This window comes from Rhodnius prolixus, unplaced genomic scaffold (genome assembly GCF_049639745.1).
Source record: "Rhodnius prolixus isolate KJV_2025 unplaced genomic scaffold, Rpr scaffold_8, whole genome shotgun sequence".
NCBI lineage: Eukaryota > Metazoa > Arthropoda > Insecta > Hemiptera > Reduviidae > Rhodnius > Rhodnius prolixus.
In genome coordinates this window covers 29,563,836-29,583,180 of record NW_027411593.1, presented here as the reverse complement: position 1 = coordinate 29,583,180, position 19,345 = coordinate 29,563,836, and the positions used below count along the sequence as shown (strand labels likewise).

The following is a 19,345-nucleotide window of genomic DNA, read 5'->3' as shown; positions in this document are numbered from 1 at the left end:
TACGAAATCAATGTCAAGATCACTAGAGTCAGATCAGTGCCGTTGAACAAGACATCAACTATTTATAGCAAGATCTTAGATAGAAATATCTTAATTATTTAGGATTCTAGTCAGTTCGTCCGTGCATAGATTTGATTACTGATTTGATTTTAGTCCACTGAACAATTCTACTTTTATCCGGTTTTCTTGCTTTTAATGGTTTTGTTAGTCGTTTACTAACTGGTTATCCAAATTTGACTGAGGTTTGTATGTTAATAATTGACTATAACTGTCTCAGTTGGGTTATGATTGTTGCAGTTTTGTGTTGATGTGTTCAACGTCCAGAGTTTTGTCTAGCTAGCACACTCCTTGATCTTTAATAATATTTGGTAATCATTTTTTTGGCAATTAATATTTTAATCATCATTTTAGGTTGGTTTTGTTCCCTTATAAAATTACTTATAGTTTCGTAGCTGAAATTTGGGGTCCAGAGAGAATGTCATGCTGCTATTTTCGTTTCTGGAAATGAAAATATTTTTTTATTGATTAATTGATTGATATTTTATTGATTTTTTTTTTTTTAAATTGAAATTACGCCACTTTTTTTCATCAAGAAATGGCACATAGGTTGCGGAACTCTGCACTAAGGAATAATGCATCTGCACAACTGGAGGGAGGGGTCTAGGAAATGCGCTAACCGTACTGTTCCAGAATTTAGTACCAAATTTTATTAATATACTGATGTAAATTTAAAATCCTTGATTTTAATCCACTCTACATAGTTTTATTTTGCTTCAGTTCATATTGTTCTACCCAAATTTTAATTGTTCTTTGTTTATTTTGTAATTTGAGTGTGTTCCATGCATGTACTTTGTACTTTGTTCACGCTGTTACAGAAATTATTTAAAACAAACTATATACATTGAATAGTGTGAGTTAATGTGTGACTGTGTAATATAGAAGGGCCAGTGTAGTGTAATGGTGAACACGCTCTAGTGATTGCATCTCCTTGCACCTCCATGCTGCTAGCACCTGTATCACACCCATCTGTTCATCTCTTACAACCTTCCATCCGGAATTCCTTAGCCAGCACTTCCATACCAACCGGCTGGCCTTCCGGTCTACTTTATATAATATTTCTCTTCTACTACACATATAAACTCCAGCATACTGTGAGCTACCTATCTTCTAGAAAATATTTTGTTCTGATTTTTTTATTGAGTTATCTCTTTTGAAGAATGTTATTGGCTTAAAAGTGTAATTTGATTTGCTGCTATTTTTTTTATTATTTTTATTACTGTGCGAAAAATTGATGGTGTCTAGGTTTCTAAATTGAAATATGATATTCAGTGGTAACCATAGAGTCTGAACAAAAGTAAAAAGAAAAATGGTTACCGATAGGACCTGATCGTTGTGGACCCTCAGTGAACCAGATAGATCTAACAACGAATCAGAGGGGACTTAAAAACATGATCTGCAATTTTCGAAATAATGCTGCATTTAAAAAATTGTTCATAGATTTTATACTTTCATCGACTTTTGGCTTAGTTTCCCATTGACGTACTGTTTGAGAATGTAAAGAGTTTTGGGTTTTTTGAGGAAGGGGGATTAGGCCCCCCCCAGAGCTGACTGGAGCTCGAACAGGAACAAGGATTCTCAGTTCTCTGATATGCTCTAGCAACTGTATCAGAAACAAACTATTTTTAATGACAATAAATTGTAATTTTGTGACGGTAACATACGTAGTTGAGAAATCAAATTCTCTATCGATGGATAAAATAATTGTTCTTTGTTTTTCGTGGCTGATTTATTAATCCAATAAGATGAAAAGTATTGCCAGTTTCAGTCATTATAAACTTTATTAAGCCGAGCTTTCAACCTAGGGTCTAGGTCATCTTCGGGGCTGTAGAACATATTTTACAATATAATATAGTTACAATAATTGTATTAAAGTGAATTTTTATAATGTAATGTAGTTTACAAAATGATTTACCTTATTAACAATATAATATTTTACATTCTACGAGGGTCGTTTGAAAAGTCCGTGCAAAAATAAAAACTACTTAATTTTTTGGGGTAAACCTTTTTTATTTTTCAACATAGTCTCCTTTTAGGCTTATACACTTCGTCCAACGCTGCTCTAGTTTGTTGATCCCTTCCGAATAATAGGATTTGTCCAAGTCTGAAAAATAGCCATTCGTTTCTGCAATCACCTCCTCGTTTGAATAAAATATTTTTCCCGCCAGCTATTTCTTCATATTGGGGAACAAATAGTAGTCCGAGGGAGCCAAGTCTGGAGAATAGGGGGGATGTGAAACGTGTTGGAACCCTATTTCCATTAATTTTGCGACCACAACTGCTGAGGTGTGAGCTGGTGCGTTGTCGTGATGGAAAAGGACTTTTTTGTGGGCCAATCGTGGGCGTTTTTCTTGCAGCTCGGTTTTCAAACGGTCCAATAACGATGAATAATATGCACCTGTAATAGTTTTACCCTTTTCCAGATAGTCGATGAGGATTATTCCTTGCGAATCCCAAAAGACAGTCGCCATAATCTTTCCGGCCGAAGGAACGGTCTTCGCCTTTTTTGACGCAGATTCCCCCTTGGTAACCCATTGTTTAGATTGTTCTTTGGTCTCAGGAGTGTAGTGATGTATCCATGTTTCATCCACAGTGACGAAACGACGCTTAAAGTCCTGCGGATTCTTCTGGAACAGCTGCAAACCGTCCTTGCAACACTTCACACGATTTCGTTTTTGGTCAAGCGTGAGCAATCGCGGCACCCATCTTGCGGATAGCTTTGTCATGTCCAAATGTTGATGCAAAATATTATGTACCCGTTCATTAGAGATGCCCACAGCACTAGCAATCTCACGCACCTTTCATCCATCACCATATCATGGATTTTATCAATGATTTCTGGAGTAGTAACCTCAACAGGGCGTCCAGAACGTTCAGCGTCACTTGTGCCCATATGGCCACTCCGAAAATTTTGAAACCACTTATAAACTATTCTAATCGAAGGTGCAGAGTCACCATAATGTTTATCAAGCTTCTCTTTAGTCTCCTGAGGCGTTTTGCCTTTCATAAAGTAGTGTTTAATCAACGCACGAAATTCTTTTTCGTCCATTTTTTGAAAATCACTCGACTTCCTCGATTCAAACGAATGCCAAACACAAAGAAATAGACCGATCTGGCTGAAACTTGGTGTGTGTTCTTTCAAGAGATGCTACTAACTAAACATAACCTCGATACGCGCTAGTGGTGCTATCTCTCTGACTTTGCACGGACTTTTCAAACGACCCTCGTATAAAGAAAGTCCTGCAAATGATTTATATATCAAAGAGAGCGACTCAAGTCCACATACTAGACTTAAAAGACAAGTAATGACAAAACGTGCGAAACTGCTTTACAGACTACTTGGACGACGGTCCAAATTGCCTATTGAACTCAAACGTTTAATATACAGTACTATTGTCAAAACTATGTGGACTTACGGACTATAGCAGTGGGGTTCAGGCAAACCTACAAACATACGGACTGTACAAACATTTCAATCAAAACTACTTCGGCAGATAGCTGACGCTCCTTTCTACGGTGACTAACCTCACTTTTCACATAGACCTCAACTTCCTCTTCATACACCAACTCGCCAAGACTAGATACCAAAAGTTCCGTACTACTCTCTCGACTAGCTCTAATCCTCTTGTACAGTCTCTCGCCTCCTTTGACATCCCTAATACTCCTCAATAACTGAATCGCCAGTGGCCCCGCGACTTCCTTGAGGTCTGAAGAACTAAATCTCTCCTCTCTCCCAGTCATATTCTCTTCACATTCCCCTCTCTCATGTAGAGAGTGCTACCACTGGGTAGCTTCTCTCCTCTTGCTCTTCCCGCACCAGTTCATCTCATACACCTCTTATTTACTTATTGTATATATTTATACAAATTGTAAATTACAAAATAAATTTAAAAAAAAATACCAAAGACAGAAAACAGCCTAAATTTCAAAACAGTCTCGAACAATTTTTAAATAACATATTCACCAACTTTCTACAAAATACTTAAAACTTTGACAGTTGGCAACACTAACCTCCTCACAATCAAACACATTAAACCGGATCACACTCAGTTCATAACCAGACAAGACAGAAGACCCACAAGCCTTATAGAATGTAAAGTATTATTTTGTCAGTAAGGTAAATCATTTTGTAAATTACATTATATTATACAAATCCACTTTAATACAATTATTGTAACAATAATACATCGTAAAATATGTTCCACAGCCCTGCAGAAGATGACCTAGTACCTAGGTCGAAAGCTCGGCATAATAAAAAAATCATGACTGAAATTGGTATTTATTTTTTCATTCTGATGGATGAAGATATTCAAAAATTCATCATCCATTCTCTTAAAATTATTCAAAAACGAATAATTTATTACAATGGAAGGATAATAAAGATATAAGTTTAAAAATGTTGATCTAATGTACAGCTGTGAGTAATTCGATTACGTTGAAGTCTTGTGTAGAGGTACTGGGCTAATCAAGTGAAAAACCAACAAGGTAACTTCACTTCAAACATTCCGCCATCTTTTGGAGGAAAAATTAATCTCGATTATATAAGTTTATAATACATTATTGTAGCACCACCGTTCCTGAACTCTATAATAATCTTTAGGAAATTTCTTGAGTGGTATTATTGCGGAAAAAGTTTGCTTTTCTTTTTAAGTTAAGAGAATTTTCAAAATTGATTTTCACGAAATTTTCTTTTAATTTGTCCCAGGAGTCTGATACTGTAGTTTTTAGAAAATGGTCTGATACGTCTGTGAGTGTATGGGTAAATATCTCAAAAAAAAGAAAAGCTGCTGGAACTGTATATTCGGTTTACATACCTTGGGTAACTTTATAGTAACTTAACTACGATAAGCCCTCAACTAAGTTCTATACTACTAAAGGCTTTCATTATTATTATTAATTTTTCGATAATGGCTTCGATTTTCTGTAAGCTGTATAAATTTCATTGCGCACATGCATGTCGATAATTTGAATATACTCGTACAAACTGCAAAAAGTTGGCTGGGACCATAAGAAAATGTTGCTTAAATTTCAACGTTTCCGGCTCGTCTGCTGTTCTTAATCAGTTTTAAAATTGAAATAATAATATGATAAAGAGGGAAGGGATTAGCTATGAGGTTAGCATACTGGACTCCCACGCGGAGGTCCCGGGTTCGAATCCAGCAGCTGACCCTTAGATTTTCTCTTCCTAGGAGCTTCTTACAGCTCACTGTCCGGTGATGGACAGTGTTGTCTGTAACGAGAGAACACTGTCCGGAGGCCGGCAGTGCACTGAAAAAAGCTCCGGGCGCTAATAACCTCAGATGTTGATGCGCCAAAAAAAAAAAAAAAAAAAAATAAATAAATAAATAATATGATAAAAATATACGAGGTCTGTAAATTAAGTAATGAGACTGATTTTTTTAAATATTTTTATTCAAAAAGAATTACAATTCTATATTGTCACCTTCAAAATAACTTCCTTCTGAAGCCACAGAGCGCTGGAGACGTTTCTTCCACTCCTCATAGCAGTGCTCGAACTCCGATACTGTGTGACAAGGAGCATTATCGTGATGCAACACCCACTTGTTCTTGATGTTTGGTCTCACACGAATGACCCTTTTTGAAGTTTTTCAAGAACCTCTCGGTAAAAATGTTGATTGACCGTTTCACCTTGAGGTAGAAACTCTTTGTGGACGAAACTTCGAAAAGAGGTCATTCGTTTGAGACCAAACATCAAGAACAAGTGGGTGAGGCTAATGTTCCTTGTCACACAGCAATTTCAATAATCCGGGTTTTTGGCCAGTAAAAACATTCCTGTGGCTCCTCAACCTCCTTATTCGCCTGACTTGAGTCCTTGTGACTTATTTCTCTTCCCGAAGTTGAAAAATCACCTCAAGGGAACTCATTTTTGGACAGTCGAAAACATTCAAACGGCTGTAACCGACCAGCTGAAGGCTACTCCAATAACGGAGTTCGAGCACTGCTATGAGGAGTGGAAGAAACGTCCTCCAGCGCTGTGTGGCTTCAGAAGGAAGTTATTTTGAAGGTGACCAATATAGAATTGTAATTCTTTTTGAATAAAAATTTTTTAAAAAAAATCAGTCTCATTACTTAATTACAGACCTCGTATAGTATTAACATTACCGAAATGCGATACCTGATATTTTTGGGGGTGGGGAAGAAGGAAGGTCTACTTACGTTGCAGTTGCATTTCTCAGCACTAATTGTAATTTAAAAAAAAAAATTCTCAATTTTTATTATATTTTACTAGGTAAACAATATATTTCGATCATGTAAATTTTTTGAAATATCCGTTTCAAGGCTCTTCGGAAAAGTGGTTTTGGGAAATTTAGCTTTGTGAGTGTGAGTGTTTACATAAAATAACTTTGAAAACAAAAAATTTTGGAAAGAGGAAACTGATTTTAATTTGGTCTCACCAATAGATCTACTGTAAGTTAGCCTCTAAAAATTACTCGTAACGGAAGTAACTCTTTAACTGAATTGATCTTTGGTTTTTTACCTCAAAAATTAGCTCCAAAGATTTTTTTTAGTTACATTTTGGTTAACTCTTGGTGGGTCTACAGTTAAACCTTTTTTTCTAGAACCATTTTCATTAATGGTACTTATTAGAAAAGTGAAAGGGTTGAGGGGAGAGGGATTGGCTCTTCTCTCTCTAAAGAATCATTTTATGTGATTTATACTGTTAGACTTGGATATCTATGCAGGATCAGTTGCACCAAAAGACATCTCGTGTAACTCATCTCTTGCCTTAACCCTTTGTTATATGTTGGTAATCATACGTTTCATAACAGCTGTGAGCAGATATCGATATTTTTAATAAAATGTACCGATTTATATTTCTTCATCTTTAATTAATGTGAGAAAATTTGCCTTAATTTATATTTTAATTTGCATAAAAATAATTATTATCAATTAATTTTTAAAAAAATCATATTTTGGGGTTAAATGTGTCACGTTAATTTAAAACCAGTTTTCTTTCCTGTAATAAAAGGTAATTATAATTAGAGCTCGATAACCCTCGTAGCTTTAATTGACTTTTTACATTATTTGAATAGAAGGGATATGCATACTTATATGAATATGGAGGCAGGAAAATATATACTCTATTCTCATACCAGCCATTGTTACTTTTGTGCTGTATTAGTTAAAACGAAATTTTGCTGTTTCACTCGCAGAATACAGGTTGTTAAAGGTAAATTCAGTTATGAAAGGAATTATTTTATACTCATTTTTGGGTAAGCTTAAAGAGTACAGCTTAAAATTAAGCAGCTTCAGAATAGAGTTTGTTCATCTTTTATACTTAAGTAGAATTCTCTCGTTTCTGTAGTTTGATAGATAAATACTGATTGTTGTTATATAATAAGAAGGTATAGCTAAATCTGGCAGATAATCTACTTACGAGTTTTTGCTGGTAATAATATTTCTTTTTAATCCACTGAGTGTAAAAAAAAAGTATTCTAAAAAGTAAGTTCAAAAACGAATTATCGCATAAAAATTCAAATTTGTTTTCTTTTTTGCTTGCTTGATGCTTCGGCTACTTCCCAGGCGAGGCGACAATATTGTTTTGATAAAAATTATTCAGCCGCGACTTACCACTTGATTCGCTTTTTGAATTTCGCGATAATTCTAGAAAACAGGACTTAATCGTTTATTTTAAACTTTTCCCCATGGGAGCCAATTTAAATTTAATTTAAGGGCACTAAATTAAAATAATGTGGGTAGTTCGCCTTTTCAGTATAATGCACGGTTTGTTTAGGACTGTAAAATTATGTTGATAAAATTTTGATTGATAAGAAATCCTTGTCACCAGATGTTCCGAAATTTAAACTCAAAAAGATCGGATACTATTACACTATTGCAATGCATGTTTTCACAAACTGTATATGTAGTATTATACAGTAAGTAGTATGGCGAGGGGGCACATTTGAACAGAATTTACATTTTCTGCTACAGAGTGCACAGAATCGTATTATTGAACCTTTTTATTTTGTTTTCTACAACTTTCAAGTCTTCTTAACAGATCTATATCAATAAACAGTTGGTACTTTACATACATATCTATATTTTTTTAATTTAAAAATGTCGTGGCCAATGCTAATATCTGCCCCACTGGTAGGGTAGCTTTGAACACAATATACGAGGGTCGTTTGAGAAGTCCGTGCAAAGTCAGAGAGATAGCACCACTGGCGCGTATCGAGGTTATGTTTAGTTAGTAGCATCTCTTGGAAGAACACACACCAAGTTTCAGCCAGATCGGTCTATTTCTTTGTGTTTGGCATTCGTTTGAATCGAGGAAGTCGAGTGATTTTCAAAAAATGGACGAAAAAGAATTTCGTGTGTTGATTAAACACTACTTTATGAAAGGCAAAACGCCTCAGGAGACTAAAGAGAAGCTTGATAAACATTATGGTGACTCTGCACCTTCGATTAGAACAGTTTATAAGTGGTTTAAAAATTTTCGGAGTGGCCATATGGGAACAAGTGACGCTGAACGTTCTGGACGCCCTGTTGAGGTTACTACTCCAGAAATTATTGACAAAATCCATGACTCAGTTCGGGATGTTGTACCCGAAGTGATGGGTTTAGGAAGTTTGAACAAAATATTTGTTTTTTTGCGCTTCTTAATGTAGGTTCGGACCACTTTCCCCTTCTCTGCGATTAAACAAAAAAAAGTCACAAACTTGCCTCGTAAGCCAGGTTAGTCAGGAGGTTATCAAACTGCTCTCTGTAACTGATCTGGCATCTTTGAAGGCACAATACATGGCTGCACAAGCTGCGTAAAGTGTATTATTTGATAAATTAAGGAATAAGTTTGATCCTTTACATGAAAGATATTGATCACTTAAATATGTTGCAAGAGGTTTCCAATTTTTTTTTTGGTAATTAGACGTAACTCTCCCAACATTACCAAATAATTATTATACCTTCTTGTTTGTAAAAGATGTAAAATTAATTTTTAGCCATTTTGTGTATGCTTGAGAACATCTAAAGCTCTTAACATTTGATTTTTCTTAGAAAAATCACTCGGAAAACGACTTATTTCCCGATATTAAGAAAAATACTAGCTTTACTGCCTTGGCAATATTTTTAGTAGAAAGGGGATGAAAAAATACATAAAAATGACCTATCGCGTGCTCTTCTTTCTCTTTGATAACAAGTTAAAAAATTGAAATACGATTAATAAATACCAGATTTTGAAATAGCCTAGCACCTTTAATTTTGAAGATATCGAATTGCGGTTTCCGGTTTCTTTCATAACTTTTTATACTCTTTAAAACTGTGTATATGAAAATGGGGGTCAACTGCGAACCCTCACTTTTGGTCGCGCGTCAGCCGCGAATGCGGGCAGGAATCTAAAATCAAGTCACATATTCTGAAACTAGAGGTGAGGGGCAACAAATTTTACCTCTACAATTTTTTGTTCGGATTAACCGTTTAAGCATGAAATGCATTTGAGCCGTTTTAAAATGAACACCCTGTATATAAAATTAAAATAATATATTATATAAATATTTAAATATGTTACATTTATTAGTATGTGTACCTATATTAAATAAAAGCAAAGGTAAAAGGGGTTCTTTAGGTCTCTAATAAGAACAGGGACACCTATAACAAACTATGTCTAGTATTTATATAAAGGTGAAATTGCTTCAGTGCATTCGGTTCTATTTGGCTGCACAGTGTGGCAATTTATTTCTATTACAATCGGCCACTTGCACAATAAACGTTGGCTTTATTGTTGCGTTCGGCTCATATATATGTACGGTATGTCCTTCCAATTTGGTTACCGTAAACATTTCTACAAAGCGCATGCGCTTTTAGTTCTTTGTGGTATTTTTATTATTTTTTTTTAATCCAGGTTACTGGCACATCTCTTCCGTTTAGATAAATATCTTGTTATTCATTTTGTTGTGATTACATATTACTCAAACAAGATTGTACAATTTTCCTGTCGTATGTTATTTTTAACTACGATACATTATTATCTTTCTCGCTTTTTTTTGTGAGTTTAAATTGTTAATTATAATTTGCACATTCACTGAGCTGTTAATTAGCTTGGCATACATTTATCTTTTTCTTTAATAATATTATGTAATGAAGTAAAACTTTATTCGAAAATAAATATTTATCTGGTATAATTTTTTATCTCTATTCATTGACATTTGCTGATTTTATTCTCTGGTTATAATTATTTTGTTGAGTTATTAAAACAACATGGCGATCATTTCAAAATAATATTAAATGTTAACTAAAAGAAATTCACTTAGAAAAAAGGGCATTTCATTAATTTAAAAAATATAGAAATAATTCTTAGAAAAATATTAATTTTAATGAATTAGTAAATCGTAGTTTTGATAAAGTGGTTCAATTTTTTCTAATGCATTTGTGATAGTAAGGTACTGTTGATGGATGTAGACATATTTAGAACTTACCTTGAATTGCTGAAATATTTTTTTTTAAATTTTGTTTGAATTATATATATATATAATATTGAGTGTAGTGTAATTGAAATTAGATTGGTTGGTCAATTTTGTATTTTTGGTACTCTACGATAGTAAGAGAATATATTGGAATCGTGTAGATTTTGGATTTTCAGATGGAAGAATCCGTTTTGACTTACTTGTGGTTTTATTAAAAATTTATTTTGTGCGACGTGTGGCTATTAAATAACGAGACTGATGCTGCTACAGAAGAACTATGCATGCGCCAAATCCTAGAAACGTCTTGACAGACAATGCAGTGTGAGCCGAGCCGGCGTGTTGTCTTGATAGAGAACCCATAACTTGTTCTTTCACAAATCGGGACAGTTTTTTTCCTTACTCTTTCACGGAGTTGAGCAAGCACATCACGGTAGTAATGTTGATTAATTATAATCGATATTTTTATCCATTTTGGACGTGGAAGGGCGACCCGGGTGGTCATCATCTCCGACGTCTTCTCAGCCCTCCTGGAAACGCTTGAACCACTCAAAAACTTGCGCACGTGATAAACATTCATATCCATAAACTTCTTGTAATAAAAGATAAGTTTCAGTAGCGGTTTTATCAAGTTTTGATGTGAAATTTCACGACAATTCGTTGCTCTACTATATGTGTAGTATCATGTTTTCGGCAAAACGAAACTAACACCTCTTACACAAACGACGGTTCCGGTCAGACTGATTTCTCTACAAACACGTGAGACGCTGCAATCGAAAGAAAAAAGGCTTTACCCTGCACAGCGTTAAGATTTGGCGCATGCATAGTTTTTCTGTTTAATAACCACACCTTGTATATTGTACTGTCTTGCTACCCTATAATATTTGTAAAGATCATATTTGAAATTAAATTTCCAAATTGAGGTAAATGGGTCGCTAGAAAGGATCACTTTACTGAACATTCTTAGCGAGCAGTTAGTACGTTTCGGAATAGATGCGTGCCCCTCATCAGTGGGCTGATGATTGATGCGGAGTTTTACTACTTGATAATCCTTGTAGAAATTCTGTAACAGTACTATCTCCACGCGAATAATACTTCTCTCGAATAACAAAACTCCGAACATCATCCACTGATGAGTAGCACGCATCCATGCCGAAGCGTATGGCGAATAGAGAAAGACCGAGCTGTTAAGTACCAACACCTACAAGTATGGTTCTTAAAAGGAGGTTATTCATAAAATTAATTGAATATATTTTGAAAGTGGCATATCATTAAAAGAAAAATAGCGGTTCTGATGATGTGTAATTGAAAGTAAAAATGATGCTGGAGGCATTAAATACTAGAACATCTCTCCACCCTGCTTTGCTCTCCATTCAGTCTTCCTCCCACACCAGGTCGCTGTAATAATACTGCCCAAATGGGCTCTCATAACTCATATATCTTTCTTACCATAATGGGATTATAATAATTTCTTATTTCAAATTATCCTCTCTTTCTACTAGTTATTACCTAATTTATTTTTGAGGTCGTTAATCTATACCTGCAAATCTATTTTACATTCAGCAATATTATTAGTACCTTCAATTAGAAGTTGAATTTGACTGAGACTAATGACCTAGGACCGTTCATTGGTTGTATACACTCCTTTCTGTCGGTAAAATCTTTGAAAGACGCCTGCTGTATAGCTTTTTTTGCCAAGAATCTCAGCTAAATGGTTCTATCTTGTTGAAGTTAATGTCCGAATTGAATTGAAAATTGATTGCATTGTATCTATCTTTCCTTTTTAAGGCGGGAGTAAAGTAAATTTGTGTTGGAAAAACGATTGAAAACACGATTATGTGTGTGAAAAAAATAAAATGTTAGACTATTAACTTTTTTCCCTACGCTGTAATTACTACTGTGGGTTATACTATTTAGTTACAGATAATTTTTTTTATAGGGAAGTGAATACACTAAGGCGGAATCTGTACGTGGGAGTTCAGTGCAATGAAATCTTTTCACTATAATAAAGCTGAGATGTGAGAAATGTGATAACTGATAATTATGTTCGTTTAAAGCTGGGGCCATAACCTAAGTGCTGGCCGTTTAAGATTACATAGCTCCACAAAAATAATCTTCGGAAGAGAAATATTCGAAAATTGAAATAGTGGTTTAACTTTAGAGTAACTAGTAATAACATTGCAGAGAAAAGCTATATTCAATGATGTTTTGGTTTTCGTCTGTTGTTAATTGATGATTTTGGGAATATTGATCGTAAATTTTGTTTCATTTCACCAACGTTTCGGTAAATCTATAACCTTCTTCAGGGTTGTATAAATTTTGTGGAGTTTAACGTTAAACTACATCATCATAACTGTTGACATAACATAACATCTTTATATTAAAATATTTCCTAACATTTTCTCAAATATTTAGTAAATTTTTAAAGTGCAATTTGTAACCTTTGACTTCCTTATTTTAAGACAATCTAATTTAAAAATTGATTACTGGTCCATCTAATAGAGTTTTCAATGAATTAAACAACTTGATAAACTAACACTCTTGAGTGCTCGTGAACACGTTTTCTTGCAAAACAAACGTAATTTCTCGTACAAAGATAAAAGGAATCCTGGAAAATGATATACCGTTTGAAAGCTCATTAGACAAGGAAACTTTGATAAAAAGTGCCAGCATCTAATGAGTTTTCTTAAAAATTTCGATTACTTTTACGAGGGTCGTTTGAAAAGTCCGTGCAAAGTCAGAGAGATAGCACCACTGGCGCGTATCGAGGTTATGTTTAGTTAGTAGCATCTCTTGGAAGAACACACACCAAGTTTCAGCCAGTTCGGTCTATTTCTTTGTGTTTGGCATTCGTTTGAATCGAGGAAGTCGAGTGATTTTCAAAAAATGGACGAAAAAGAATTTCGTGTGTTGATTAAACACTACTTTATGAAAGGCAAAACGCCTCAGGAGACTAAAGAGAAGCTTGATAAACATTATGGTGACTCTGCACCTTCGATTAGAACAGTTTATAAGTGGTTTCAAAATTTTCGGAGTGGCCATATGGGCACAAGTGGACGCTGAACGTTCTGGACGCCCTGTTGAGGTTACTACTCCAGAAATCATTGATAAAATCCATGATATGGTGATGGATGAAAGGTGCGTGAGATTGCTAGTGCTGTGGGCATCTCTAATGAACGGGTACATAATATTTTGCATCAACATTTGGACATGACAAAGCTATCCGCAAGATGGGTGCCGCGATTGCTCACGCTTGACCAAAAACGAAATCGTGTGAAGTGTTGCAAGGACGGTTTGCAGCTGTTCCAGAAGAATCCGCAGGACTTTAAGCGTCGTTTCGTCACTGTGGATGAAACATGGATACATCACTACACTCCTGAGACTAAAGAAGAATCTAAACAATGGGTTACCAAGGGGGAATCTGCGCGAAAAAAGGCGAAGACCGTTCCTTCGGCCGGAAAGATTATGGCGACTGTCTTAGATAATCCTCATCGACTATCTGGAAAAGGGTAAAACTATTACAGGTGCATATTATTCATCGTTATTGGACCGTTTGAAAACCGAGCTGCAAGAAAAACGCCCACGATTGGCCCACAAAAAAGTCCTTTTCCATCACGACAACGCACCAGCTCACACCTCAGCAGTTGTGGTCGCAAAATTAATAGAAATAGGGTTCCAACTCGTTTCACATCCCCCCTATTCTCCAGACTTGGCTCCCTCGGACTACTATTTGTTCCCCAATATGAAGAAATGGCTGGCGGGAAAAAGATTTTGTTCAAACGAGGAGGTGATTGCAGAAACGAATGGCTATTTTTCAGACTTGGACAAATCCTATTATTCGGAAGGGATCAACAAACTAGAGCAGCGTTGGACGAAGTGTATAAGCCTAAAAGGAGACTATGTTGAAAAATAAAAAAGGTTTACCCCAAAAAATTAAGTAGTTTTATTTTTGCACGGACTTTTCAAACGACCCTCGTATTTTTCCAGTATTCGGAGGAAGATTGAGGCTGTTTGGAAAATAACTTATGCTTCGAAATGGTGTCAATTTTTAGAAAATTTATCTGTCTTTCTAACCGTGTCATTAGAATCGAATTTGGACTAAAACTTTCTGAGTTTTATTTTAGATGTATCGTACTTTAGATGTACTACACACAGTAGGCCTATGGACAATACATACCGATTCACCCTGTATATATCACTGTTTCCTACTAACTTGAAATCCTAGCTTTGCTTCTAAAGCTCCTAGAATTGTTCAGAAGCATTACTTTAGCTAAAAGCTTAAGATTGTAAATAATAATAATCCTCCAATAAAACAATTTTTCTTGCTAAAATTTCAAACGACCTGATGGGTCCAAATGTGTCCTTATGAAAACGAAGTATAGAATCGGATATTCTAATTATTAAAAATTAAACATAATAATTAAGGTACATAGTTCTTTCAAATTGCAATAATTCATAATAGGGAAGTGATTAGTAGCTGTGCGGTTAGCGTAGCTTCCACGCGGAGATCACGGGTTCGAATCCAGCTGTTGGCCGTTTTAGATTTTTCTCTTCCTAGGAGCTTCTTACAGTACACTGTCCGGTGATGGACACGGTTGTCTGTAACGAGAGAACACTGTCCGGAGGCTGGAAGTGCACGGAAAAAAGCTCTAGGCGCATATAACTCCAAATGTTGTCGCATTTTAAATCATAAAATAAAAAATGAAATAATTTTTAATAATTTACCCAAATTAGGGTAGGTTCGGTTAGGTTAGGTTAGGTTAGGTTAACTTAAATTTATTTGTTTTATTTTCCTTTTGTAAAAATAATAAATTTAAGCCCTACTTTCAAAGTATATTTTCGTTGAAATATTTAAGCGGAATTGAGCTAAATACATTTGTGAATAATATAGGCAAGAATTATACATGCTGCCATTATGCTTTGTTTAAAATGAAGAAAATTCATAACGCAAAGGAGTTTCCGCCCTCGTAACCATGGTGATTAACTCCGATTTCGATTTTCTTACACAATTATTGGAAATAACATTAGGTTACAATATTTATTATGATATTATTTTTTTAAGTTTAAAAAATAGAAATAAATTCGTACATGAATATAAAATATATATAACTATTTACGAGGCCACCATGTTAACCAGGGCGTTTATATTTTATTATAGAATACTGTAGTATTTCTTTATTATTGCGAGAATTATTGATTTACATTATCTAGTTAGTAATTATTCGTTAATATTAATTGCATTAAAATTCTGTGCACTAAAGTATCGTGGTTTTTATGAAAATTTTAGCGTTATAAAACATGTATTGCTCCACACAAAGCCACGCTAGTTATCTATACTTGTTTTTAGTATTTTGTCTGGGTAATTTATTTGAGTTTCTATGGCATTTAGTCAGATTATTTCTCTTTGCTTACTTCAATGTATAATTATTAATAAATTACATTTGAAATGAAATTTAAAATAATTTCAATTATAAAATATGAGAAAAAAATCGTTCTAACTGGGAACGCATTTATTTATTTATTTTACGAGTAAAAAAATAGTTTTTTTTATTTTGACTGTGAGATATTTTCTGTCAATAAAATGTGAATATTCACATAACCTTATCATACTGCAGTTTACGTAATTAATTTTTCTTGAAGCTTACAATATGTAATTAGTATAGAAAGAGAAAGTAAATTTGACTCTATGTTTTTAACTGGGAGAAATTCGCACTTTGTTATCGCCATGAAGCAGGCTTATCCATGGGACATATTTTTCTGTCCCATCCCATGGCAATTTATGCCTGTCCCATCCCATCCCACGGGATTCCCATTATAATATTAATATGGAATACAGTTCAAATAAAATTATTAAATCTATGAAAGTTTACGTTTAGTGTCTACTAAATAGGACTACATGTACAAAGAGACGCGCAAAACGACAAAATTTATTAACTTTAACACTCAAAAGTATAATCTAAGTATGACAATTCAGTATCATTCTGACACTCTCATTCTATTTCTGAGTCACTCTGCTCATTCAGCCCACTATCAATTTCCTGCTCATCGACCGTTTCTAATAATTCAGTTAATCAAGGTAATCCCTGAACCATTTCCACAATTTTCATCTTACATGCAAATCTGATATATACAGAGTTTATAACGACAGCTGGTGACATCCGTTTTCGTAACTTACTCAGCAACAATTCAGTCGCACTAAATAAGCGCTCTACTGCTGACGATGACTCGATATCCTTCTCATAGCACCATGCAGTTACATAGATGATGAATGAATTATATTTTGTTGCACTTACGCAACTGCAAATTTCAGCCTAAATTTATTTTACAATATCAAGTATCGGCTACCATGGGAAATACAAATGTGTGCTGTCCCATCCCATCCCATCCCATGGGACGTTTCCCATGGGAATAACATTCCTATGGACAACACTGCCATGAAGAATTGGGACAGTAAATGCAATTACTTGCGATACTGGGACTCGTACCTTGGCAAATTAGCTGAGGACCGTAGAATTATGGAGGGGTAAATTTAAGTGAAAAGCTATTAATGTATACTAAAGTTTCCTTAGGCAATTAATATTTCATCATATGTGAAGAAATAATTGCTTTGTAAGTTAGTGCAATGTTTTTGCTATTCTGTGATGAGAATAACAAACTAGCTTTTCTACATATAAATGTAAAACTAGATGATGTAAAGTGAAATGCAATTTAATACAAGAAGAGTGAACACAAAAGATTATTTAGGTCAAGTGGTTGGTTAAAAAAGAGAATAGAAGTTTTGAAGAGATTTGTCAAGGTTTCTTCCTTGCATCTGTGAGTGTCCCCACAACTGGTCGTTCACTTGAACACAACTCTAACCATTCTACTATGTCTGGTAACCATTACAGTACACTGGTCTGTGCTCGGTTTTCTCTGTATATAGAGGATGGTAATATATTTTTGCTAGTCAAAAGTTCTTGTAGTCCACCGTCTGTCACCGTGACTGCAACAGACTGGCCATGACTTGCAGCTGTAACCCATCACAACCTCTCTGACTAGCCTGTCACTAGTTACATATTTCTTTATTAATTAATTTATCTTCAGAAGGGCCTTGGTTTTTGTTTAATTAAAACAAAATTTTTATCTCCAATTTTATATTTTGCAAACTCACAAATATATTTTAATTTATAAATAATTAATTGTTTACTTTCTCCGCATTTTAAAAGTAAAATTAACGTAATCGTGCAGATTTTTGATCTTTATTTTTCACTAAAATTTCTGTTTTGAGGTGCACAATATACGAAAAAATGGTTCTTCGTTTTTAGGTTGTTCTGTATGCATGTCATTCTGACCTTTTTTTTTGTATGGATATATCATAGCTCAAAAATAAAATCATAATGGTAGAAATAAAGTAAAGTAATTGCCTATCTTTTCAGGCGGGCTTTGCGTCCAACTACCAATCAGAATTGTTACCATTAATAAATAGAATGCGAGCAAACCATGGTATTTGTAGGTCATATTTGTTTAGAATAGGTAAATTGGTCTCTCCTCTTTGTAGGAGATGTAATGAGACGGAGGATTTTGAACACGTGGTTATGGTTTGCCCTAATTACAAAAAAGAAAGGGAAAAGTTTTTTAATGAGATCACGAGATATTGCACTGTTTCCCTCTATTTTAAGGAGATAATATTCTCAAATAATATCTATGTGTATTCGTCTTTGGTAGAATTTATTAAACATTACAATATTTAAAAACCTACCTGCCAGTTATTGCTAAACACACATATAGTTGTTGATTGGTTAATAGTGTAAACACTGATACCATTAGAAAAAAAAAAAACTACCAATTAGGTGTCGTGGACGGGGGCGACTAGGAAACATACTTTACTGTAAATTTCTTTTATTAACCATTAAATAAAATCCAAGGCCTAAGACCTCCGTGATCGTACCCAGTCCAACAATACATTTTAGCTTTACAGGTCTCACGTCTATCCGCTCATGGCCACCGTGGCGCCTATAATGGTAGAAATATAAGTTTACCATATCGCTTAAGTCACCAGGGGACACGATTATAAGGTTTTTTGATCAAATCGAGTTACTAAATAGAAGTTTCCATATTTTCAGAGGAATATTTTCAAGTTTTTCATCTAACTTTCGAATAGTAATTGTAATCTTAGGATGGAAGACTTGCGAGGAATCGGTCAAATAAAACAACTCGTATTTTTGCCAACGTTTCGACAAATATATTGTCCTCTTCAGGGCGTGGCTATGCGGGTTAGTTGAGTTACAGAAACAGTAACTGTACAGTTTCTGTAACTCAACCAACCCGCATAGCCACGCCCTGAAGAGGACAATATATTTGTCGAAATGTTGGCAAAAAGACGAGTTGTTTTATTTGACCGATTCCTCGCAAATCTTTCATCCTAAGTTTAACAATTTGCGGTCACGAAAACTATATATTCATAGTAATTGTAATATTAAGACACCACGATAGCCGCGAGCAATTAGAGGCGAGAACCTGATTGAGATGATTGAGATTTTTTTGGTTTGGTTTGGTGGGTTCGATTTCCGGTCTAAAGGTTAATATATGAGTATTTAATAGTGAAGTATGTTTGCTAATCGCCTTCCGTCCACGTTACCTAATTTTGCAGTTGGACTTGAAACGAGCTTGGAAAAATAAGCATTACTTCCAATTATAAATATTTAAAACTATAATTTTTATTTTTAACATTTTTGAGGGAAAACAGATTAATTTTTGGCAGAAAGGGAGGGCTTTTCTCAATCATTGGACATTTGTATAAAACATTGTACTGAATAATCAAAATGTGGCCCTAATCTCCATATTTGAAAGAAGCCACTGATCAAAATTGCCACATCACTAAATAGATTTAT

General features: G+C 34.6%; 1 protein-coding gene across 5 annotated transcripts in view; it reads left to right on the top strand.

Annotated features, from left to right (window-relative positions):
- Positions 1–19,345, top strand: part of LOC141451120 (protein fem-1 homolog CG6966) — a 357,494-nt gene that overhangs the window by 90,240 nt on the left and 247,909 nt on the right. The gene's annotated exons all lie outside the window — the stretch shown is intronic.